Genomic DNA, 26,233 nt, shown 5'->3' with positions numbered 1-26,233 from the left:
GTTAATGCTAATCAATTGAATTGTTTTAAGCACAGCACCCACCACCAGCTAGCGTCAAGCTTAAAAGTGACAGGTGTTCAAGTGAATTATGTACTGTAAACAAAATTGTTGCCTATATTATTTTGGTGGCTTCTAATCGTTCCATACATTTGATTGTCGACTGTGAATGGATAATTTTCATAGATTGAATGTAAATACTGAGATAAATAACAGCGGAAACGAGCTCATGGTTGATGAATCATTCAACCTATCAAGTGCTCTGATTGATAAATTGATAATGAACACTGGCTATTCGAAAAGGCAGTTCTAAATTCAATATTGTTTGATTACGCATTTATCAAATAAGTTAAAAACTGGATCCTGACATCACAAACTATGTTTGACCAAATTTCATACCCGATCACCAGGTAAATTATGTTCATACGTGAATCAAAAGCTAGTTTAGTTCAAGACATTAATCTATATTTTCCTGTTAAATCAATCATGAGTAGGGGAGAACGAGGATACTTGATCCCTGGGGATACTTGATTCCTTAGCTACAAGGACTAAAAAAATCGTATTCAAATCGGAGCAGCCAAGAAACAAAACCGCGCGTAGTTCACACAAGTTCTGACCACAGTAGGTTCGCGATTCAGCAAACACGTGATTGTAGGGGATTTTTTTCAAGGGGAATCCGATCGCCAGAAAATCGTGAGCGAGCCGTGGCAGAAAACCCCGCGAACCTCGCGATTCTGGTTCGTGAACCAAATTGGAAAACGCATTGCACACTTGATGGTCGTGTTTTCCGTTTCGTTATTTTGTCTCCACATGGTTGTTGATTGCGCCAAATGCAACGCGTGGACAGATGAAATAAATCGATTTTTCAAAGTTTTCATAACAATTTCTTTAAAATCATTTACAATGTTGTAAATTTAAACGATGTATATAATTTGTGAATTGAAGTTTGTCCTTTCTGATGTTAAACAACGTCAAATTTGGCAAATTTGTATAATGTAGAATTTCGAAAGGATGCCCAGTAACAGATAGAAAAAATATTGATTTAATTATCCGAAGGATAAAAAGTTCCTCCGCATCCTAAAAAGATGTATGGGGTGGGGGAAGGATAAAAAAAAAAAATAAAAGTCCAATCTAGAAATGTGCTACTTCGGCATCTTAATTGTATCCCCTTTGTTTTTTTCAAGTTTCTTCCGAAGTTCAAATTGAGGAAGTTATATAAGTTTGGAATTTCAAATTTCAAAATCGTTAATGGATTTTAAATCATGTTTACAAATTTTTTGATGTGTTACAGATATAAATTGTGTTACCAAAGCTCACAAAATCCACGTCTCTAAAATTTAAAATTGTTCTGAGGGCGTACAATCACGTACTCGCTTGTCACAGTAAATTCAGTAAAAATGCTGTTTTCAGACGTTTTACAGTCAGTAATAAATGCATCTTCGAGTGTAATATCAATTTTTGCCAAACATTTATCATACTGATTCACAAAGGATTGTTTATAATTTCCCATGTTTTTCAAAACACGGGGCAGTTATGAACACTTGTTTTTAGGCATTGTTTGATTATCTAGACTTATCTTTAGTTTTTAAAATACCAATAACCGTCAAGATCTTGGAAATCAACCGTTATACATAACTTTATCAGTTTCTAAAATCTGTGAATATGAGATTGTATGAACAAGATTTCTTGTTCGTTTGTGAATACAAAAATTCCCCATGACCAATAAAGGGAAAAATTTTAAAGACCACTAATTGTATCTAGACGCAGTGTTAAGATTCCTCTAGATATATCGCCAACACTAAAAATTTTCACGTAACAAGAATCTCAACATATAAACCTGGGTAATCATGAACAGATATAAGAAAAAGAATTATTTTTATTCATGATAACTTTAGCTGATCCTACCATTTTCCGAAGAACTTGTCTTCTGTTTTATATTCTTTAGAATTCAGTACAGATTTTTACATTGAAAAGTAAATATTTGCAAAAAAAATCAATTTCTATTTTTGAATAGTTATTATAATTGTATTTTATGTAATTCAGTACTAAAAAGTTAACTTTGAGACACTGAAAAGCGAAAAGCGAAAAGCGATAATTTTCAATCCAATTTTTTTTTGTCTGCAAAAGTACAGTCCAAGATCTACTTCATCACAAATTTTTAGTCATTGATCATTTGCAAGATGCACTTTTTGTAGGTCAATTAATGGATTTTCGGATTTTCAAAATTTTCATAAAATTGTGTATGCCACTCGTTGCAAAACTCAATTTTTTTCAGCACTCGACGTAATTATCCAACTTGGCAAGCCCGTTGATTTCATTTACGACTCGTGCTAAAAAATAACATTTTGTAACTCGTTGCAATGAATAACTAATTAGAAACCATTCACCAAACATTGTTTTTGCATCTTGAATTCTGACTTAAAAAGTTAAAAAAAATATGGGCAACAAGTTACAGAGACTTTATCAAACAGTTTTGGGGATTATTCAACAGCATATCAAAGTTTGAGATAAAGACAAAATTCAAAACATTTATTCAATTCAGATTCACCCATTGCTTTTTTTTTCTATTCTAAACTAAGAAATTTCAGTTTCAAAATGAATATAGAAAAAAATTGCAAAAGGAATTTTTAAGTATGATATCTAAATTTATTACAATAAAATCAAAAGTATCATAAATCAATAAAACAGAAGAAACATTAATTTTTGATTCAAATTAAATTTGGCAAATTAAATTTATTGATACTCGCATTAAACTACCTAAACTATTGAAAAAAATCTGAACTTCAGCAGTTAACCCTTGAATCAGCATATTTGGATATGTCGCCCTCAAATTAGTCAAATCAGCTCTCACCCCCCGGGCAAACGGAAAAACGTAAATTTGGTTGACTTGTGCTATCGAAAAGAAATAAACAAAAAATATTTAATCAATATTATTGCAATAGTATTGTTATTTCGACATGGGTCTTTTTTAACATTCAAATTCAAGGTTTTTTTTTTCTTTAATGCTTCACTCAAAACACAAATATGTGTATTTTGAGGAAACTACCTGTTGAAACACTTTAAGATTTTTGAAGAATTTATATAGAGGCTTCTATCGACATAAACACACCCTTATGAAAAAAGGAAATATTTTTACTGTTTTTTCTAAATTTTATTCCAATTTTCGTAACGGATCAAGTCAGAAATCAGTTCATTTGAAATTTTCGAAAACATTTAAAGGAATCTTTACACATTCAAGCTTTAAAAAGTGTAATTTATTTTTTTCTTAAATTATGACCAGTGATCGAAAAAAGTTAATTTTCAAATCAGTGCGTTTGATAGGAGATGGTTTCCTTTTTTACAAAGCAAAGTTTCGGCGATGTCAAATTTTTATTAGGCTACGAAAAAAACACTTTGTCGTGCATAAAGATGATTGTCTTGTGTTTAACTCTTAAATTAAACACTATCACAGGAAAATTATAATATTTACTTATTTTAACATTTTCAACCAAAATTTAACGTTTTCTGTGATTTAACTTTAATTTGCTTGATTTTATATGATTGATGGTTTTTTTCAAATAATTGTAATGCGATACTTCAACAAATTTTAAGAGACTTTCTGAATTTCTCATCTCATTGAACTATAGGTTCCGGTAAAATAAGTTAGTTTTTTCAATTTAGAGGTAGTTGAAGAGAAATCAGAGAGTAGTTTAAAAATTTCCGAACATATGATTCTAACACATTTTTGAACTGTTAAATTCTAACCAGGAAATTGAATTTTGAATTTTGGGTTGAATCCCTGATTTTAGAAACAAAATTGATATTCGGTTTTCTCTTGTTAATTTTCCCGGTTTTGGGTCTGAATTCCCGTTTTTTTCCCGGTTTTCCCAGTTCGATTTTCAATTCCCGGTTTTCCCGGTTCTGTGGCCACCCTGGGGGCATGTGAATAAGATGGTGAAAAAGCAATTTTCCGTAGATATTTGTATCCCTCAAGCCAAAACCCCTCAAGAAAGTTTTTTTTTTAAGAAAAATTACTTGAAAATTCTTCTTTGATTATTGAATTAATTTATCTTTTTTTTTTATATTCACTTTAATCCAAAATAATCATTGATACGTTTGCATGTGTTTTCTTATTGAAACTTTACATATGAATTGTGGTTGTCTTTTCCAAATTTAAAAAAACAGTTATGGAATTTTACACTCAACCTCTACTACAGAAATGTAGTGATTTGGATGAAATTGTAAGGCTCTAAGATTTGATTTGATTATTTATTCCTTAAACGGTTGTTAAAGATCATTATTAGGGCCTTCTTGTGTCCGTTCTAATCCATATTTTTGTCAAAAAGCTTTGTTTAATTCAATTGACCACCCAGGAGTTGACATGGCAGAACGAATTTGATTTAATATTTAGAGTTTCGTTAATCTTAAAACGCTGTAAGTTATCAAAAATAAATATTTTTTTTAATAAACTTAAAAATAAAACAGAAATATTTCATACAATAATTGAAAGAATAGTGGTAAATGAAGAACTTCCTGCTGCTGCTTGAAGCACAATTTATTACCCGTACGCGTACCTAAAGAGACGCACAGCCTGCCTACGGAAGAAAATCGAATAACCACGCGTTCCCTTCCAAAAAAAAGTTCATGAACCTTTTCGCTAAATGGTTCGTGAGCCAAAATCGCGGGGAAAATTTTCATGTATGTTACGATTTCCACGAGCGAGACAGGATTCAAAATCCAAAAGAATCGTCTGTTGGTTGGACTGCCTCGCTCGTGTTTCCTATGGTTCGCGAACCTAAGGGATTTTTTTTCACAGCCTGCTCGCGCTTTGGCGAACCTTTACGGGTAAAAATCGTAGACGAGCGGGAATCGCCACTCGTGTACACGATTTTATTAGTCCTTGCTTAGCTATATCTCGAAACTGGATGTCTTACAAAGATCAAACGTTCTAGAAAAATGTGCCAAAATGAGCAAAATAACAATGCTTGTTGTTTAAAAATTTTTAACAAAATAATTGTTTGTGTAATTGAACATTGTTTGAAAAATTTCACAAAATGTAACTTGAAGATCTTTTTTCATCACTTTTAAATGTTCCTTACATGAGAAAATTATGAAAAAAAATATTTGTTCCAATGTATCAATCGTTCGAGCGTAAAATGAACTTCATAATGCCATATTTTCAAAGCAATGGAAAACTCTCAACTTTTTCCAGAAAAAGTTTTCTAAAATGTTGATTATGGGTACAATTGATCCCCTAGAGTTGGGTACAATTGATCCCCCTTCCAAACGGCATATTCTTCTTCTGAATTGATCGTTATGATTGCTGATTACAAGACTACTAATATTTATCCAGAAACTAATATTCATCAAACAATTATCTGAAGAAAAGAGCAAAAATAATTCATTTTCTTTTAATTATAAAAAATAGCGCCTTTAAGTATGCAATGTTTTTAGCGTTGAGACAAAGTAGATAATAGAATTTTCTTCTTATGTCTGCTATAAATTGTGAAATGAGAACAAACATGACCAAAATAGTGAATTAACATTCTATCTTGGGGTTTTGTTTAATTTTTATACAAGGATTAGGGCTTCCGGAATAAAAGATCAAGTCTCCTTCAATAGGGGATCATGTCTCCCCTATCTTCAGAAAAATCGCAATTTTTTTACTCCCACGAAAATGATTCTAGTTCATCAACGGGTTCAAGTATCGTTCTCATTTTTGGAGCATAGAAACTTGAAATTACAAGCTGTCAGAAAATGTCAAAGACAGCGAGTTGCTAAATTTTTCCAAAAAGATATGGTGAAAATAAGAAAAGGGGATCAAGTATCCCCACTCTCCCCTATGGCAAGTGAACAATAGAGAAATGGATGGCTGATTTAGTATTGCAGAGTAGAGTGTGAGATTTTCGAAAACCATGAAAAGAAACTAACAACACTTACAAATTTTCCGTCCAATCTTCAGAAATAGTATATTACAAGAAAGTTTCTGATTTTAGAGGATTGAAATGTTCTGATGAAAAGATCTTCATTAGATTTTACATATATCATTTGTTAAAAATATGTAACCGGAACTTTGGAGTCATCAAATGCAATGGTTTTGAAAAAGTTAAACTGAAATTAGGTGCACTTTTTTTTTTTTAAATAAAGAAATCTGAATTCAATGAAAATTATTTAAACATGGCAGGTTTTGCTGGTTGGAGCTTCCGCAAATTTCAAGGAATGTTTTTGTCAAGGTCAAATGAATCAACATTTAACAGTCATTGGCTATGCAATGATTTTTATTTGCGATTTTTTATTTTCATCCTACGGTTAAACAGCTTTTAAATGAGCAGTCAAAAATGCTAAAATAATTAAAAACATATATTTTGAAAAATTTCTTTTTTGCATGCATCGAATATTTTTTCTGGGGTGAAAGGTAGATTAATAGTTTGTTTAAATTGTTTTTTTTTGTTTCGATCATATTCGTTTTAACATCGTTATAGCATTCGCAATTTTATCAATGTTGCAGTTGGCGGATCGTTATTGAAAAACTTACCCGGTACAACTGTGTTCGATGTTTACTCTTGGGCTCGAACTCGTGGACATCGGTGTCGTACTTGTACGTTTATTTTCGGACCTTCCTTAATTTTCCATTTTTTTTCACTTCTTATACGCGACTGTTAACCTCAAGATTCGTTAAAAGACTGAAGCTCATTCGGCAATCTCTTTCGTTCATCTTTCGCCTTCGTTCAGTTTGTCTCGCTTTATCAGGTTTACACGATACATAAGTTTTATTCATTTTTTGTAAAATATGTTCGAATCAAATGGTAATTCATACTCATTTTTGTTCGTAGATATTATATCAATCCTTTATTCACTACAATCGGCTCAGGAGACAACAGACTTGCCAACTGAGCTATATCACAATCCCGGTTTGTTTAAATAAAATATACTGCAAGAATCAATGAATATTTAAAAACCAAAGATATATTTTTAGACGTTTCAGTACATCTCTGGCGATTTTTGAACGACAAACTTTGCTGTCCCACACAAATATTTATACAAAATTAAAACTCGTTGCGCTAATTCAGGACTGGATGAATCGCTTCCAAAAAGAACGTAAGATTGTGAGGCATGTAAGATTCAAATAATCAATTATAAATCATCAATCAAATACATCTACGAAAAGTTTAATTTTTGGATCATTTCAGAATAAAATTATAAAAATCATGTTTTTTAAAATCAGATTTGAAATCAGAACTTTGATTACTGTCCTCAAATTTTTTATTTGGACAAGTGTATGTTTAATTTTGGAACTTATGTTAAGTCGATTACATGGCCTAGTTGAGATATGTGACACGCGCCTAATGTAATTACAACGCGCATGTCACGAGATTGCAAAATTTCACTGATAATTAATTGATCTACATAAATTGGGATTGTTAAGAAACTAAATATTATCGCATTAATGACTAGAAGCTTATTAATAGGCCTTTGGTTGCCATAAAAAGTGTTAGTTCAGTTTTAGTTTTGACATATTGCATTAATTAAAACAATTTCTATTCTACCCTCATTAAAAATAGATTTTTACATTACTAATAATAACTCTGTGTCTCAAAAACCTTGGATAATCCAATTGACTCAATGCCAAACCATATATTTTACATTATTTGGATGAATGGTACTTCAACCAGTCATGATTATCAACCGTTTTTGGTTTTAAATCATAAAATTCGATGTTTTCTTGACAAAACATTATGTGCGCTTAAAGGAATTTCGAACCCAAAAATCTATATTTTTTTATTTACTCAGGTTATGAAAAAAGAATTTAGTTGTGATGTGATAGAATTTCGTTTGAAAGCAGGTTGACTCACACTCAGTTTTATAATAACTTTCTAAGGGAGAATTTTTGAAAAAAAAATTAAAACTGTACTTAATCGTTTTATACCAACTTTTATAAATATAAGTTTCAGAAACAAAAATACAAAACTTTCTCCAAAAAAATACAATTTAAAGTGTTGAAGAATATGCTCATAAAATTCTGCCCATCTATGAAAGTAACAAGAAATTTAAAAAAAGTTATTTTCAAAAACCTTTTTTTTTATATCTACAATACTAATTGCTTTTTTTTTTTTTTTATTTTTTATCATATTTTAATCGCCGCTGGGATATATTCTTATTTAATTTGACCTTTCCACCTATAATATTTTCATTTTCTGTCTAAACATTCTACCTTGAATTTTCATAACTCGCCGAAATGCCAAAAATTAAATAAGATTTAAAAAAAAACCACTTCCTTTTTATAAATTATATCTACAAAACTCAAGATAATAGTTTAGTTGCTATTCAATTCGATATTGGCTTGAACTGATACACAACTTCAAGGAATATGGAATCTAAACCTAATTTTGGAAGTTACACCTAAACTTAGAGTCTGACTTCTGAGTTTAACTTCTGTGGTTGAATTCTTAATCGAATCTAAAGCTGACATAAAAATCCATTTTATAAAATTTGATTACGAGTCCGGATTTTGAGTCTGAATCCTGTGTCAGTCAGGGCCGAAAGAAGGACTGTCTCATGGGGGGAGAGGGTGTTTGGTGACAACATTTTTCCTATAATTTTTGTTTGAAAAGTGCATACCTACATAAAGAATAGTAAAAAATTTATACTGAAAATAACTCATTATTCAGGTTTAAGTTCTTTTATATTAAAAGTTTTTCATTTGAAATCTTTATTTTCGAAAATTAGTCCTAAAAGTGATCAGTTTATTTAGCTTTCAATAATAAATGAGGGATCTTGAAAGAAAAACTTGTTTGGGGTACAAATCAGATATATTTTCAACTCTTGTAAACTCGGTAAATTCAGATTTAAGTTTAAATCTTTTTTTTTCTTTTTTTTTTAAGAGACTTTCAGCTTTTGGCTGGTTCGTCTCTGAGTTTAAATCTTTGTTATTGAAGTATCTTCAATATAAATAATGTCAAATCAATTAAATATATTTCTTACTTAATTTTGCTGAACCTAAGGATTAAGTACAAATTATTTTATCAACAATAAATTATCATTATTATTTCATTTCGTTATTAAAATCCTGTGAAAAAAATTTAAATCAAAATAAAGAATTCTCAAAGAACTCAATCTTGAGAATAAATTCAGATCTTATTTTAAAATAGTGATTTTCATATGTTTTTTTTTTCGTTTTGAGGAATTTTGTTTTAATTCCGAATCTGAATTTTGCATTTTGAACCTGAATTGAAAATTCAGAATTCCTAATTTAAAATAGATTTCTGAATTTTAATTCCAAATTAAAATTTCAAAATGCCAAACAATAATTATGAAACATAAATGGTATTTTAAAACAAAAATCTTAATCAGAAATCTCTCATTTGAATTTTTGATTTCCTATATGAATTTTTCCTTCAAATAATTATTTGTAATTTAACTGGTGAATCTGAATAAAAATTCCGAATGATGAAACTCTGATGTTTCAATTCTGGATCACCTTTATGGAACTTTTCAAAGTTTCAAATCTGCTTAAGAATTATGAGCAAAAATTTCAAATCCAAATAATTAAAATTGTATGTTATTTTAAATATTTTCTTTAAATATTCCGGAATGATGAGTTCCGAACATGGAATATGAATCTCATTTTTGTTTTAAATGAAAAACCGAGATTCGAATCAGGATTTTGTCCCACTTAAACAGAAATGAATATCACAAATAATAAACAGGATACAGATTCCAAAATCCGGTCATAGGCAAAAAAATTGGAACCAGTACATCGGAGACGATTTAAACCTAAGCTCACAAGATATTTTCCGCACTCTTCCGGGCAGGGAAATCCGAGCTTGTTTTATTTAAAAACCTTGCAAAATTTGGGCATTTGAATTCAAAGTTTTCAACCAAAAATCAAGGTAATTTCCGGGAAGATTTGGGAATTCATCAATTAAAGTCGAGAAGAAAAAACTCGAAAAGTGTTTTTTTTTACATCGAAACACATCAGCCAGTTTATTAAATAAACTTTACTCAAAAAATGTTTAGGAGGCAAAAAAACAAAATTGTTATCAAACAATTTAATTTTAATTTAATTTTTCTCTGATTTTGCAAATCAAGTAAAAACATTCGGGAAAAATCCAGACAATCGATCAACAATCAGACAACCTAAATGAGTCTAATCTCTTGAAAATTAGATATTGAAAAATAAGGACTGTACCCAAAATTCATACACCGAATTCTTTTGCGAATAACTTTTGATAACGTTTTTCAAGTAAAGTCTAAGATTGTTTATCAACAAGTGAGATTTTTTTTAAACTGTAGTACAATTATGGACCTGGGATAAGATTTCGAGGTTTTGGCATTCATCACTCTTGATTCACTTTTGTCGTTCATGAATTTTATTAAGGATTTAAAATTTTGAGTGTGGAGAAGAAAATTTTGTTTGACATTTTTTTGACACTCATATTAAATTAATTTGCTTTCGATCGTCTGCACTTCATTTTTGAGTAGGATAAATTGATGAATTTATGATAAAAAAGATGATAATAATAGAAAGGTTTATGCATTTTTCAAACAAAAGTTGGTTTTATCGACTGTTTTAGACTCAATGCTTACATTTTAAAAAAAATATTTTCTATGGATCGTATATGTCAATTTGTAACATAAATTTGATGTGTCTTTTTATCTAAGTCGGTTGAAAAATGAAGAAGTTATGGTTATTTTACTAAAACAGTAATGTATGCATTTTGAATAATTGAACCAACCGCAGTTGAACAACCATAAAACAGGAAGAATTAAATTTGCTCCAAGCTTGAATTGATCCTTAGCTTACCAGAAGGTAACATGCCAAATTGCAGTAAGATCTGACCATTGGGAGGAGTTTCTTGAGTCTCAAGTGTGGAAGGGATTTTAAGGTATTTTGTTCGAGAGAAGCAAAAATTATTGGTTTTTCATTAATAACTGTTTTTTCATCGATTGAATTCTTTTTCAAAATGTTTTTCTTAACGCTTGAACTATAACAAATATTTTCCCCGAAGACTGCAACACGATTGGACTTAAGACAAAAAAGTTAATGCAATTTTAAAAATAAATTTTTGGATTCAGCTCCCGATTTTACATTTAAAAATTTTATAAACTTGAGTCAGCCAATGAAATTCAAGATTTTTTTTTAAATATGGTGAACTACAGTGAGCGAAATAAGAATAGCACCACTATGTGTTTCGCTTGTTAAGTATCTTGAAGTATCTTCAATATAAATAATGTCAAATCAATTAAATATATTTCTTACTTAATTTTGCTGAACCTAAGGATTAAGTACAAATTATTTTATCAACAATAAATTATCATTATTATTTCATTTCGTTATTAAAATCCTGTGAAAAAAATTTAAATCAAAATAAAGAATTCTCAAAGAACTCAATCTTGAGAATAAATTCAGATCTTATTTTAAAATAGTGATTTTCATATGTTTTTTTTTTCGTTTTGAGGAATTTTGTTTTAATTCCGAATCTGAATTTTGCATTTTGAACCTGAATTGAAAATTCAGAATTCCTAATTTAAAATAGATTTCTGAATTTTAATTCCAAATTAAAATTTCAAAATGCCAAACAATAATTATGAAACATAAATGGTATTTTAAAACAAAAATCTTAATCAGAAATCTCTCATTTGAATTTTTGATTTCCTATATGAATTTTTCCTTCAAATAATTATTTGTAATTTAACTGGTGAATCTGAATAAAAATTCCGAATGATGAAACTCTGATGTTTCAATTCTGGATCACCTTTATGGAACTTTTCAAAGTTTCAAATCTGCTTAAGAATTATGAGCAAAAATTTCAAATCCAAATAATTAAAATTGTATGTTATTTTAAATATTTTCTTTAAATATTCCGGAATGATGAGTTCCGAACATGGAATATGAATCTCATTTTTGTTTTAAATGAAAAACCGAGATTCGAATCAGGATTTTGTCCCACTTAAACAGAAATGAATATCACAAATAATAAACAGGATACAGATTCCAAAATCCGGTCATAGGCAAAAAAATTGGAACCAGTACATCGGAGACGATTTAAACCTAAGCTCACAAGATATTTTCCGCACTCTTCCGGGCAGGGAAATCCGAGCTTGTTTTATTTAAAAACCTTGCAAAATTTGGGCATTTGAATTCAAAGTTTTCAACCAAAAATCAAGGTAATTTCCGGGAAGATTTGGGAATTCATCAATTAAAGTCGAGAAGAAAAAACTCGAAAAGTGTTTTTTTTTACATCGAAACACATCAGCCAGTTTATTAAATAAACTTTACTCAAAAAATGTTTAGGAGGCAAAAAAACAAAATTGTTATCAAACAATTTAATTTTAATTTAATTTTTCTCTGATTTTGCAAATCAAGTAAAAACATTCGGGAAAAATCCATACAATCGATCAACAATCAGACAACCTAAATGAGTCTAATCTCTTGAAAATTAGATATTGAAAAATAAGGACTGTACCCAAAATTCATACACCGAATTCTTTTGCGAATAACTTTTGATAACGTTTTTCAAGTAAAGTCTAAGATTGTTTATCAACAAGTGAGATTTTTTTTAAACTGTAGTACAATTATGGACCTGGGATAAGATTTCGAGGTTTTGGCATTCATCACTCTTGATTCACTTTTGTCGTTCATGAATTTTATTAAGGATTTAAAATTTTGAGTGTGGAGAAGAAAATTTTGTTTGACATTTTTTTGACACTCATATTAAATTAATTTGCTTTCGATCGTCTGCACTTCATTTTTGAGTAGGATAAATTGATGAATTTATGATAAAAAAGATGATAATAATAGAAAGGTTTATGCATTTTTCAAACAAAAGTTGGTTTTATCGACTGTTTTAGACTCAATGCTTACATTTTAAAAAAATTATTTTCTATGGATCGTATATGTCAATTTGTAACATAAATTTGATGTGTCTTTTTATCTAAGTCGGTTGAAAAATGAAGAAGTTATGGTTATTTTACTAAAACAGTAATGTATGCATTTTGAATAATTGAACCAACCGCAGTTGAACAACCATAAAACAGGAAGAATTAAATTTGCTCCAAGCTTGAATTGATCCTTAGCTTACCAGAAGGTAACATGCCAAATTGCAGTAAGATCTGACCATTGGGAGGAGTTTCTTGAGTCTCAAGTGTGGAAGGGATTTTAAGGTATTTTGTTCGAGAGAAGCAAAAATTATTGGTTTTTCATTAATAACTGTTTTTTCATCGATTGAATTCTTTTTCAAAATGTTTTTCTTAACGCTTGAACTATAACAAATATTTTCCCCGAAGACTGCAACACGATTGGACTTAAGACAAAAAAGTTAATGCAATTTTAAAAATAAATTTTTGGATTCAGCTCCCGATTTTACATTTAAAAATTTTATAAACTTGAGTCAGCCAATGAAATTCAAGATTTTTTTTTAAATATGGTGAACTACAGTGAGCGAAATAAGAATAGCACCACTATGTGTTTCGCTTGTTAAGTATCTTGAAGTATCTTCAATATAAATAATGTCAAATCAATTAAATATATTTCTTACTTAATTTTGCTGAACCTAAGGATTAAGTACAAATTATTTTATCAACAATAAATTATCATTATTATTTCATTTCGTTATTAAAATCCTGTGAAAAAAATTTAAATCAAAATAAAGAATTCTCAAAGAACTCAATCTTGAGAATAAATTCAGATCTTATTTTAAAATAGTGATTTTCATATGTTTTTTTTTTCGTTTTGAGGAATTTTGTTTTAATTCCGAATCTGAATTTTGCATTTTGAACCTGAATTGAAAATTCAGAATTCCTAATTTAAAATAGATTTCTGAATTTTAATTCCAAATTAAAATTTCAAAATGCCAAACAATAATTATGAAACATAAATGGTATTTTAAAACAAAAATCTTAATCAGAAATCTCTCATTTGAATTTTTGATTTCCTATATGAATTTTTCCTTCAAATAATTATTTGTAATTTAACTGGTGAATCTGAATAAAAATTCCGAATGATGAAACTCTGATGTTTCAATTCTGGATCACCTTTATGGAACTTTTCAAAGTTTCAAATCTGCTTAAGAATTATGAGCAAAAATTTCAAATCCAAATAATTAAAATTGTATGTTATTTTAAATATTTTCTTTAAATATTCCGGAATGATGAGTTCCGAACATGGAATATGAATCTCATTTTTGTTTTAAATGAAAAACCGAGATTCGAATCAGGATTTTGTCCCACTTAAACAGAAATGAATATCACAAATAATAAACAGGATACAGATTCCAAAATCCGGTCATAGGCAAAAAAATTGGAACCAGTACATCGGAGACGATTTAAACCTAAGCTCACAAGATATTTTCCGCACTCTTCCGGGCAGGGAAATCCGAGCTTGTTTTATTTAAAAACCTTGCAAAATTTGGGCATTTGAATTCAAAGTTTTCAACCAAAAATCAAGGTAATTTCCGGGAAGATTTGGGAATTCATCAATTAAAGTCGAGAAGAAAAAACTCGAAAAGTGTTTTTTTTTACATCGAAACACATCAGCCAGTTTATTAAATAAACTTTACTCAAAAAATGTTTAGGAGGCAAAAAAACAAAATTGTTATCAAACAATTTAATTTTAATTTAATTTTTCTCTGATTTTGCAAATCAAGTAAAAACATTCGGGAAAAATCCAGACAATCGATCAACAATCAGACAACCTAAATGAGTCTAATCTCTTGAAAATTAGATATTGAAAAATAAGGACTGTACCCAAAATTCATACACCGAATTCTTTTGCGAATAACTTTTGATAACGTTTTTCAAGTAAAGTCTAAGATTGTTTATCAACAAGTGAGATTTTTTTTAAACTGTAGTACAATTATGGACCTGGGATAAGATTTCGAGGTTTTGGCATTCATCACTCTTGATTCACTTTTGTCGTTCATGAATTTTATTAAGGATTTAAAATTTTGAGTGTGGAGAAGAAAATTTTGTTTGACATTTTTTTGACACTCATATTAAATTAATTTGCTTTCGATCGTCTGCACTTCATTTTTGAGTAGGATAAATTGATGAATTTATGATAAAAAAGATGATAATAATAGAAAGGTTTATGCATTTTTCAAACAAAAGTTGGTTTTATCGACTGTTTTAGACTCAATGCTTACATTTTAAAAAAATTATTTTCTATGGATCGTATATGTCAATTTGTAACATAAATTTGATGTGTCTTTTTATCTAAGTCGGTTGAAAAATGAAGAAGTTATGGTTATTTTACTAAAACAGTAATGTATGCATTTTGAATAATTGAACCAACCGCAGTTGAACAACCATAAAACAGGAAGAATTAAATTTGCTCCAAGCTTGAATTGATCCTTAGCTTACCAGAAGGTAACATGCCAAATTGCAGTAAGATCTGACCATTGGGAGGAGTTTCTTGAGTCTCAAGTGTGGAAGGGATTTTAAGGTATTTTGTTCGAGAGAAGCAAAAATTATTGGTTTTTCATTAATAACTGTTTTTTCATCGATTGAATTCTTTTTCAAAATGTTTTTCTTAACGCTTGAACTATAACAAATATTTTCCCCGAAGACTGCAACACGATTGGACTTAAGACAAAAAAGTTAATGCAATTTTAAAAATAAATTTTTGGATTCAGCTCCCGATTTTACATTTAAAAATTTTATAAACTTGAGTCAGCCAATGAAATTCAAGATTTTTTTTTAAATATGGTGAACTACAGTGAGCGAAATAAGAATAGCACCACTATGTGTTTCGCTTGTTAAGTATCTTGAAGTATCTTCAATATAAATAATGTCAAATCAATTAAATATATTTCTTACTTAATTTTGCTGAACCTAAGGATTAAGTACAAATTATTTTATCAACAATAAATTATCATTATTATTTCATTTCGTTATTAAAATCCTGTGAAAAAAATTTAAATCAAAATAAAGAATTCTCAAAGAACTCAATCTTGAGAATAAATTCAGATCTTATTTTAAAATAGTGATTTTCATATGTTTTTTTTTTCGTTTTGAGGAATTTTGTTTTAATTCCGAATCTGAATTTTGCATTTTGAACCTGAATTGAAAATTCAGAATTCCTAATTTAAAATAGATTTCTGAATTTTAATTCCAAATTAAAATTTCAAAATGCCAAACAATAATTATGAAACATAAATGGTATTTTAAAACAAAAATCTTAATCAGAAATCTCTCATTTGAATTTTTGATTTCCTATATGAATTTTTCCTTCAAATAATTATTTGTAATTTAACTGGTGAATCTGAATAAAAATTCCGAATGATGAAACTCTGATGTTTCAATTCTGGATCACCTTTATGGAACTTTTCAAAGTTTCAAATCTGCTTAAGAATTATGAGCAAAAATTTCAAATCCAAATAATTAAAATTGTATGTTATTTTAAATATTTTCTTTAAATATTCCGGAATGATGAGTTCCGAACATGGAATATGAATCTCATTTTTGTTTTAAATGAAAAACCGAGATTCGAATCAGGATTTTGTCCCACTTAAACAGAAATGAATATCACAAATAATAAACAGGATACAGATTCCAAAATCCGGTCATAGGCAAAAAAATTGGAACCAGTACATCGGAGACGATTTAAACCTAAGCTCACAAGATATTTTCCGCACTCTTCCGGGCAGGGAAATCCGAGCTTGTTTTATTTAAAAACCTTGCAAAATTTGGGCATTTGAATTCAAAGTTTTCAACCAAAAATCAAGGTAATTTCCGGGAAGATTTGGGAATTCATCAATTAAAGTCGAGAAGAAAAAACTCGAAAAGTGTTTTTTTTTACATCGAAACACATCAGCCAGTTTATTAAATAAACTTTACTCAAAAAATGTTTAGGAGGCAAAAAAACAAAATTGTTATCAAACAATTTAATTTTAATTTAATTTTTCTCTGATTTTGCAAATCAAGTAAAAACATTCGGGAAAAATCCAGACAATCGATCAACAATCAGACAACCTAAATGAGTCTAATCTCTTGAAAATTAGATATTGAAAAATAAGGACTGTACCCAAAATTCATACACCGAATTCTTTTGCGAATAACTTTTGATAACGTTTTTCAAGTAAAGTCTAAGATTGTTTATCAACAAGTGAGATTTTTTTTAAACTGTAGTACAATTATGGACCTGGGATAAGATTTCGAGGTTTTGGCATTCATCACTCTTGATTCACTTTTGTCGTTCATGAATTTTATTAAGGATTTAAAATTTTGAGTGTGGAGAAGAAAATTTTGTTTGACATTTTTTTGACACTCATATTAAATTAATTTGCTTTCGATCGTCTGCACTTCATTTTTGAGTAGGATAAATTGATGAATTTATGATAAAAAAGATGATAATAATAGAAAGGTTTATGCATTTTTCAAACAAAAGTTGGTTTTATCGACTGTTTTAGACTCAATGCTTACATTTTAAAAAAATTATTTTCTATGGATCGTATATGTCAATTTGTAACATAAATTTGATGTGTCTTTTTATCTAAGTCGGTTGAAAAATGAAGAAGTTATGGTTATTTTACTAAAACAGTAATGTATGCATTTTGAATAATTGAACCAACCGCAGTTGAACAACCATAAAACAGGAAGAATTAAATTTGCTCCAAGCTTGAATTGATCCTTAGCTTACCAGAAGGTAACATGCCAAATTGCAGTAAGATCTGACCATTGGGAGGAGTTTCTTGAGTCTCAAGTGTGGAAGGGATTTTAAGGTATTTTGTTCGAGAGAAGCAAAAATTATTGGTTTTTCATTAATAACTGTTTTTTCATCGATTGAATTCTTTTTCAAAATGTTTTTCTTAACGCTTGAACTATAACAAATATTTTCCCCGAAGACTGCAACACGATTGGACTTAAGACAAAAAAGTTAATGCAATTTTAAAAATAAATTTTTGGATTCAGCTCCCGATTTTACATTTAAAAATTTTATAAACTTGAGTCAGCCAATGAAATTCAAGATTTTTTTTTAAATATGGTGAACTACAGTGAGCGAAATAAGAATAGCACCACTATGTGTTTCGCTTGTTAAAATATGAATGATTGAAATTCACGAAAACTTTGTTCTATAAAATGTTTTGAATTGTTTAACGGATAAATCAAGCATAAGTTTACTTTTTTTGGACGTTGCAATTGGCGTTGAGGACCAAAACTATGGAAAAAGGGTGCGAAATAAGAATAGAACCACTTGTGTTTTTTCAACAAAAACAAGATTATTTCTAAAAATTTACTGTGTAAAAATGAATAATAATGCTTCTACGAATTATCTGAATAGATAACTGTATTTTAAGGAGTTTTCTAGAATTTCAAAGATTTTCAAAGGTTTTAAAAGGGGGTTTCAAAAGATGCTCCTCTAGCGTTTAGGAATTTGATACTTGAGCTATAATTCTTTATCAAACTGCTTTATTTCTTCATTATCATTCATAAGTATGATGCAAATTGTTGAAACAAAGATTTGATGCTGAATTTGAATAATAAAACAGGCTTCAAATTCAAAAAACTAATTTTTTAAATAATCAAACGATATTTCTCTAGTTTCAAATCATAGATGGCAGCACTATCTTGCAATTAAACCGAATTGATGCCCATTTTCGAATATCTGGCTCTTATTCAGGTATGCTGGATGATTTTGGTGAAGAAATAAGTACTTGGTACCGTGTGACCGCCTTGAAAATTCTAAGGTCACAATATAAAAAAATAAGAATTTCATCATGAACCCATAAAAGTGAATTTCTTGGACCGATAATCAGAATAAATTTGTACTTTCCGATGGAGCTTAATGAACCAGATAACTAGCAGTATTATTGGTATGAATTGAAATTGAATCGGAAGTTGAGATGTGCAGGAAGTTTGGCGGTGTTATATTCTTGTGCTGGTGTTTTTTTCGCAAATCCGTAAAAGATTTCTGCAGCGGGAACTCCAACAAAACTGTGTTGGAAAATTACATTAAAATGATGAATATGGTCCTAGATAAACCTGCAATGTCAATATTGAGACTTAATTTGGTATAAACGGCGAGATAGTGCTGCCATCTATGACTTGAAACTGGAAAAAGTGATGTTTATTGAAAAAAAAATCTAAGTTTATGAATACCAACCTGTTTTTTTCTGATTTAAATAAACCGAAAATGTTTGATTCATCATTTCACGTCATTTTAATGAAGAAAGTAAGTAGTTTGGTAAAGAATTACAGCTCAAATATCAAATTCCTTAGTTCTAGAAGAGCATCTCTTAAAACACCATTTTAAAACCTTCGAAAATATTTGTAATTCTAGAAAACTCCTTAAAATGCAGTAAACTATTCAAATAATTCGTAAAAGCATTATTTTTCACTTTTACACAGTAGTTTTTTAGAAATAATCTTGTTTTTGTTGAAAAAACACAAGTGGTTCTATTCTTATTTCGCACCCTTTTTCCATAGTTTCGGTCCTTAACGCCAATTGCAACGTCCAAAAAAAGTAAACTTATGCTTGATTTATCCGTTAAACAATTCAAAACATTTTATAGAAGAAAATTTTGGTGATTTTCAAACATTCATATTTTAACAAGCAAAACACATAGTGGTGCTATTCTTATTTCGCTCACTGTAGAATTATTACTAGATTTTTGTTTTTAATTTATCTTTTCCGAATTCTTCACATTGACAGTATTAGAAAAATATAAATTTGATTTCTTCGGTTAAATCTAAATTTCCAGCTTTTTTCAGGATTTTTTTTGTGTCGTATGATGTGCTCATTAAGCATATAAATAAGTATTTTAATCGTGTTAAAGAAATATGTCTGAATTTTAATCTTTCCCCTTCTATGGATTTTCTTTTGCAAATCTTAAGTCATCCAGATACGTGAATATTTGAAAACAAGAATTTGATCCCTATGAAACATGATACATGATACATACTTTCTATGAATTTTTGGGATTTGTAGCTTCCGATTGAAATTTAAAACTAAAAAATTACTTTTGATAATTTCTCAATTTGACACAGTCAAGATTTCAAGACATTGGCGTTAAAACTTTTGACGGTGAGCATGAAACATGTAGAAATAATTGCTAACATAATGAAGCGAAAGGATTTAAAACTTAACTATTTTGAAATTTCAATTAGATTAAGTACAGAGATTCAACTGGACAAATAAACTCATAAAAAAATATTTGTTTATGGAAAACCAGAAAACATTCAGAAACGTCGATTTTAAGTTTGACTGGTATTCTTAAAAAATAAGGTACGAGGCGCAAATAAAAGAACTTGTATGAAAGGATCAAATTGAACTTGAAAGGACAATCGCTGTTTACATTCTCCATAGTTTATCGAATATCAATCTAAACCTTATTTAGTAGGGGAGAGTGGGGTACCGTGGCACAGTGGGACAGGACCTATGAAAGCTTGGCCAAAACCCCTTTTTGTAAATTTCAAAAATTCATCATAAATTTCTGCTTTTCAGAAACTGGACATTACACCGATAACAAATCTGTGAAACAAAACTTAAAATTCGTTGATTCATACAATTATTCACGTAGGTGAAGTTGGGGTATGATGCTGTTGGATTTTATCGCAAAAACAAAAAAATATTTTCAATACTCCACTAAAATTTTATTTCTTGAAGAAATAAAAAAAAATTAACATGTATGTGTTCAGAATAATATGAAATTTATTTATTTGAGGTTGAAGAACTGAAAAAAATCTTAATTTTTTTTACGAGCATAAACGTATAATGTTAAAAAATAACGAATTTTCATCATATTGGGACATCTGGAAATCATGTTACCCCACGTTACCCCACTCTCATTTCTACTCGAACATTTAAATGGAAGTCTCAGCTATCCAACAAAACAAAAAGTAGTTGCCACTTTTTGCCTATTCAAAAGTTATTCACGTTTTGGTGAAACATGTTTTTGGACAATTATCGTACTTGTGGAATTTATTTTGATAATGGTTTTTGCTAGAAAAACTTGAACTCAATCGAATTTGAAATTATAAAACTTAATTTTTTTTCTAAATTTATTTTCCTCTTAGTTTGATAATACTTTATCGGTTTTTAAAAGTTATATTTATCTACAGACAAGCAGATCAGATTCTTTGGAATATGATCTTTCTATATCCTTCTCAAATCCTTTTCGGTCAGATGTTTAGTACCTATCTGTTAACTAACTTTTAGTCAAAAATTTTTTCTGTAAAATGTAGAGATTTTAAAGTTTTACTCAAAAATAAAATATAAATTTTCACACACTGAATGTTTGGATATTATAAAAAAACAATGCAACCATGTTTTTTGCTGTCATATTGAGTAACAGCCTACTTGATCCATTTGCTACTTATATAAGGTACTAATATGAGTTTATGGCTTTATTATCTGAACTTATTTGTTCTATTACCACTGATCACACTGACATGACTCTTAGAACAAAATTCCGTTCATATTTTTCATATTTAATTTGTATAGAAGCATTCGTTTCATAGATGGAATGAGTTTTGAGCCATCATAATAAGCGATTTGTCGTATCCCGAAATCCTCAGAGGTCAAATTCGGTTAAATTTGGTTCTATTTGCTTGTTTGTTCCTTGTCAGGTTCCTACCAGTTGTTAGATCTTTTGTGGTTGCTTAGTTAGTTTTTTGAAATGCAGAAATTTGGTACCATTTCTATGAAATTTTCTTCTTCCAGAAAAGAGATTGGTCTCAAACTAGCGTTCAAATAACATGCATTACTTTCTTGACAAATTTGGGTCCATTTGCATTATTTATTCAAGAGTTTTGTAGATATTCAGGTAACATTTGTATGGGGCCCCCTTTCTTGTGAGGGGAGGGATCTTGAAGCATCATTTAACTTATTAACGGTCCTAAAAACCCTTATTTACATGATCATTTTCACGCCGATCGACTGAGTAGCTTTCAAGTTGATAAGGAAAATCTGCTGAACAAAGTTATCTTGATCAAATTTTACAACACCCAGATGAAAAAAAAACTACATCAAATTAAAGATTTCGATCAGATGAACAACTTTTCAGAAGACTTCAAACCAGTAGGATTTCATTTAAAAAAGTTATGAGGTTTTGACCATCGATTGGTCAGGTCTGCCCCACTGTGCGTGGGCCATGGGGAAACGTGGGCCACTTTTAATATCTGAGATGTGTGTTGAGATAAAAATCTCAAACCAACTGTCATCGTCGTCGCTTTGCGTGAGCATATATTGCTATATGTTGTTGACTGAAATACGCATCATATGCTTCTTTTATTTATCAAACTAAAAAAAAGTTAGAAAAATTTACTTACATAATTAAAAAACACCCGCAAATTTCATCTATGGGGAACCTAAAGTGCATAACAAAAATATGCTCATACGCTTATGATCTTAGTTTTGTCATGATCTTTCACATGGGAAAGGAATTTTTGATGAAACTTCAACAAGTCACACAAACGCAAACAATTTGAAAATCATAGCTTGTGGGGAATTGTGGGCCACACATCTTGAATCACCTATATTTTTATGTTTTTATACACATTCAGAACTTAAAATACGTTTTTCCAATCTGTAAAGTTTTCTTATGCCAAATGAAGAGTTATGAAAATATTTTGTCCATCCTATATAAGAAATTTTGCCCAAACGTTCGCGAGCCAGGTTTTGGAATCTATGCGATCATACATAGCTCTCTTTTTTATTTCTTCATCTTAAACTGCTTTAAATTAACGAAATGAATTGTTTGGGTCAACTCATAAACTTTGCATGTTATTTGGTCAATTTGGATTTGGTGGCTCACGATGCCCCACCATTTTTCAAAATTCAAAAGTATTGCTTTTTTTCAAACAGTCAGAATTTGGGGAAAATGACTTATTAAAAATTTAAAAAAAATACCTTATGATACCTTGAAAATGTAGAATACCATTTTTTATTTTCATTTTATCTTTTATAATAAATAAGTTATGGAAAAACGAAAAAAAGTGGCCCATGATTCCCCACTCTCCAATATTAATTAACGAGCCTATAGTAAACAAAGAGACGAAATGCCACGATTGGAGTTTTGAGGATTTTTGATTTTCTGTCAGTGTCATTCCAATCGAACAGAACCGAGCAATCTTAACGGCAGCCCTACAGCAGGTTTGCAAGCTCATTATTTTGAAAGGGATCAGGTGACGCCTCTTTGTTTACTATAGTCTCTTTAGTATCAATCTATCGAATTGTAAACATCCAGCATACCTTTCAAATTTAAAATACAACATTCTCCGAATGTTTTGAAAAGAGTGGCTACTGAGCTATTTGTTATTTATCTTCCTCGGATCAATTGATAGCTCGAGCAGAAACAAAAACAAGGAAAATAACCAATTCATCGATAAACTATTCCTAGCGCGGTTAACGAACCTTTCGCGGGAATCAGTGCACCGTGTTAAGCGTTTTGGAAAGGCAGTAACAGCAATTAGATATCAATCAAACAGAAGGTGTGTGATGAGCAGACGACGAAGACAACGCACGCGGGCTTTAATCGATTAGCAAAAAAAGGGGTTTGAAAGATGAACTCAGAAGGTGGAATTGGTATAAAAAAGCAACGATTCGATTGATCGGTTTCGCGTTATTTTATTAGGGTGTTTTTTTTTTCATCTCTCTCCCTCTTTGTTCAGTTGTTGTTTGGTTTTAAGTGGCGGACTTAACGCGGAATGGATTGTTATGAGCCAGCAACTATCTCTGTGGATCTTCTTCGCCCATCTGTGTTTGCGGGACCAAGAAGTATGTGGAACAAACTTCACCGACCGAATCTCTAGACTGTGTATAGCAAGAGCGGGTTATTAAGTTCGATTGTTGTGATTGTTTACGTACATCTTGGAAAATTAATTGAAGCGCCGACAGTGAAACAAATTAGAGTGCTTCTAGCTGCTGCTCTGTTATGAGTGGAGTGGCTCTTTGCATTCTCAATTATCACATACACATGTCAGTGATTAACCAGTATTGTTTCTATCCAGCTTTAGACGGAGCGTGGAAAATAGTGCTTCAGTTAGTGTTACATCAGCTGGCTTGAACTTCGGTTGAGAACAGGGATTGTTGTTGAATCACAATGATCGCCCTGGGTCTTGTGGGGATTCTCGAGAAGACGTTGCTTGCAGCAAGCGCAGTGAAGATGTGCTAAGAGCTAGTGAGAGTGTTGCCCTGGGCGGCATTCGAGTGAGAGTGTTTTGGACGGCGATTGTGTGATTGTGAGAGAAAGAAAGAAAGAGGTCAAGATGCGGATCAAACATCATCCAGGTCGGGCGGTTGACGCCAATCTGTCGTTGGAGCAGCACCACGCTATGGGTGCTCTGTATGAGGCAAATTGGGACAAAGTGCAATCTAGTATGAATTCCCTGATTGAAACTCATCACGAATCGGGTCGGGAAGATCATGGGAAGGCCACTCCGTATCGTGAAGAAGTGGACGAGGGTCTACCGGATGAAGAAGTGAATGATGACGTGGAAGTTCTCAAGCGCAGCAGTACAGTTATGAAGGCTTTAAATGGCTACAAACCGTCCACAATTCGTCGAATTCGAAGGAAACAATTTCCGGAATGGGATGATTTGAAGGAGGCGAGCTACTCGGAGGAAAATTTGGACTCAATACGTCCGATGAGTACATTCAAACCGTTTGCAAATACTCACAAGTCAACCGCTCATAGTTACCAGCTTCAGCGTGAGCACAATTCACCACCCAAAGACAGCCAAAGGTACATTAATCTTGCCTCCTCTGAAAGCTTCCGTACACCCGGAGGCAGTCCGAGCAACGGAAAGAATGTCACTCTCAAACGATCGAACACGGTCGCAGTCCAAACTAGCAATACGATAGCCTATCGGCCACGAACTCTGGATCGTCGGGACGTCTTTCAGCGCTTGAAAGAAAAAGTCCGGCAGCAGAAGCCGATCGGCGAATTCTCCGACCATCAACGAAGCTACGGATTCCCAGCAGCCGGTGAATCCGTAGACAAAACTAACACCCGATACAAACCTCGACCCAACTGTGATACCAAAAATTCTAAGTCTCTCGAGTCAATCTCAACCATCCCGGACTTCCGAAGGGGAAGCGACGATAGTGAAAGCAATCTCTCGATCGGTGATCGGATGACCTGCTATCGATCGGCAAACGATCTTTGCTCCCAAGTCTATCGCGAAGACGGCAACCTTCGAAACATTCCCAAATCATCAGCCACCCTGTCCCGGAACAAAAGTGTAAAAGGTCGGCCAATCCTTGACGACATTCCTGCCGATCTTTTACCGCACCTCGACGAAGGAAAACCGAAAAAATCCAAGAAGGTCGGTTTTGGAAAAATGCTCTACAACACCATTTCTGCGGGAACCAAATTCCCTCGAGCGCTGCTCAAAAACCACTTCAGCAAGGAGAACTCCGACGCTTCCGACCCAACCCAAGTAACCATAAGCATTAAGCCAAAACCCTGAATCAGCATTAAATCAACATTTCTAATGCAAGTTAGCATGAAATCAACATTTCTAATGCAAGTTGGCATTATATCAACATTCATAATGCTTTTAGTTTTATATAAGCATTATTAATGCATAGAAGCAATACAGAAAATTAGCACTAATGATAGCACTATATGCACATATAGAGCTACTCTACAAAGTTAACAAGCATCAAGAGTGGTGTGACCCGGACAGTACTTGAAGTACGGGTTTTTTTCATCCACCTTATCAGCATCAAGAGTGGTCGAAATGATCAAGGCGCAAGGAAAGATAAAGGCTGCTGCGGGATCCTCGGTTCGAGACTCATCAAATGTAATCCATATGTCAATTATATTCACTTCTTATTTCATAGAAGAATTCATTAAGCAGGCATAACTCTCCATTCAGCATGTTGATTGATGTTGTAGATAATAATTAATTATTCTTTTGATTTTTGTTCATTTTAATTATTCAAAAAATAATAATTAAGTAAACAAAAGGTGTTCTAAGTATGCATTGTTGATGCTTTTAAACGGCTTACGAAAAATGACGTTTTGATGGTGCACTAATTCAGCAATTGTAATGCTTATTAAAGGCTATGTTGTGATAGCATTTAATCAGCCCGCTATTTCGCCTTTTTAGCATTAAATCTGCATTATTTACGCATATAGTGCAAAACAAGCATTAATACAGAGTTATATATGGGAATATAGTGTTGATTAAGGGCTATGATTTAGTGCTTATGGTTACTTGGGAAGTAACCATAAGCATTAAGCCAAAACCCTGAATCAGCATTAAATCAACATTTCTAATGCAAGTTAGCATGAAATCACCATTTCTAATG

At 31.0% G+C, this 26,233-nt stretch overlaps 1 protein-coding gene across 4 annotated transcripts in view; it reads left to right on the top strand.

The window, feature by feature from the left end:
- The window catches only part of LOC129750167 (cGMP-dependent protein kinase, isozyme 2 forms cD5/T2), a 692,362-nt gene that overhangs the window by 417,268 nt on the left and 248,861 nt on the right, over window positions 1-26,233 (top strand). The window lies entirely within an intron of this gene.

Source organism: Uranotaenia lowii, chromosome 2 (genome assembly GCF_029784155.1).
Source record: "Uranotaenia lowii strain MFRU-FL chromosome 2, ASM2978415v1, whole genome shotgun sequence".
In the NCBI taxonomy this organism is placed as follows: domain Eukaryota; kingdom Metazoa; phylum Arthropoda; class Insecta; order Diptera; family Culicidae; genus Uranotaenia; species Uranotaenia lowii.
The sequence above is the reverse complement of the archived record's forward strand: the minus strand, read 5'-3'. Positions and strand labels throughout refer to the sequence as shown.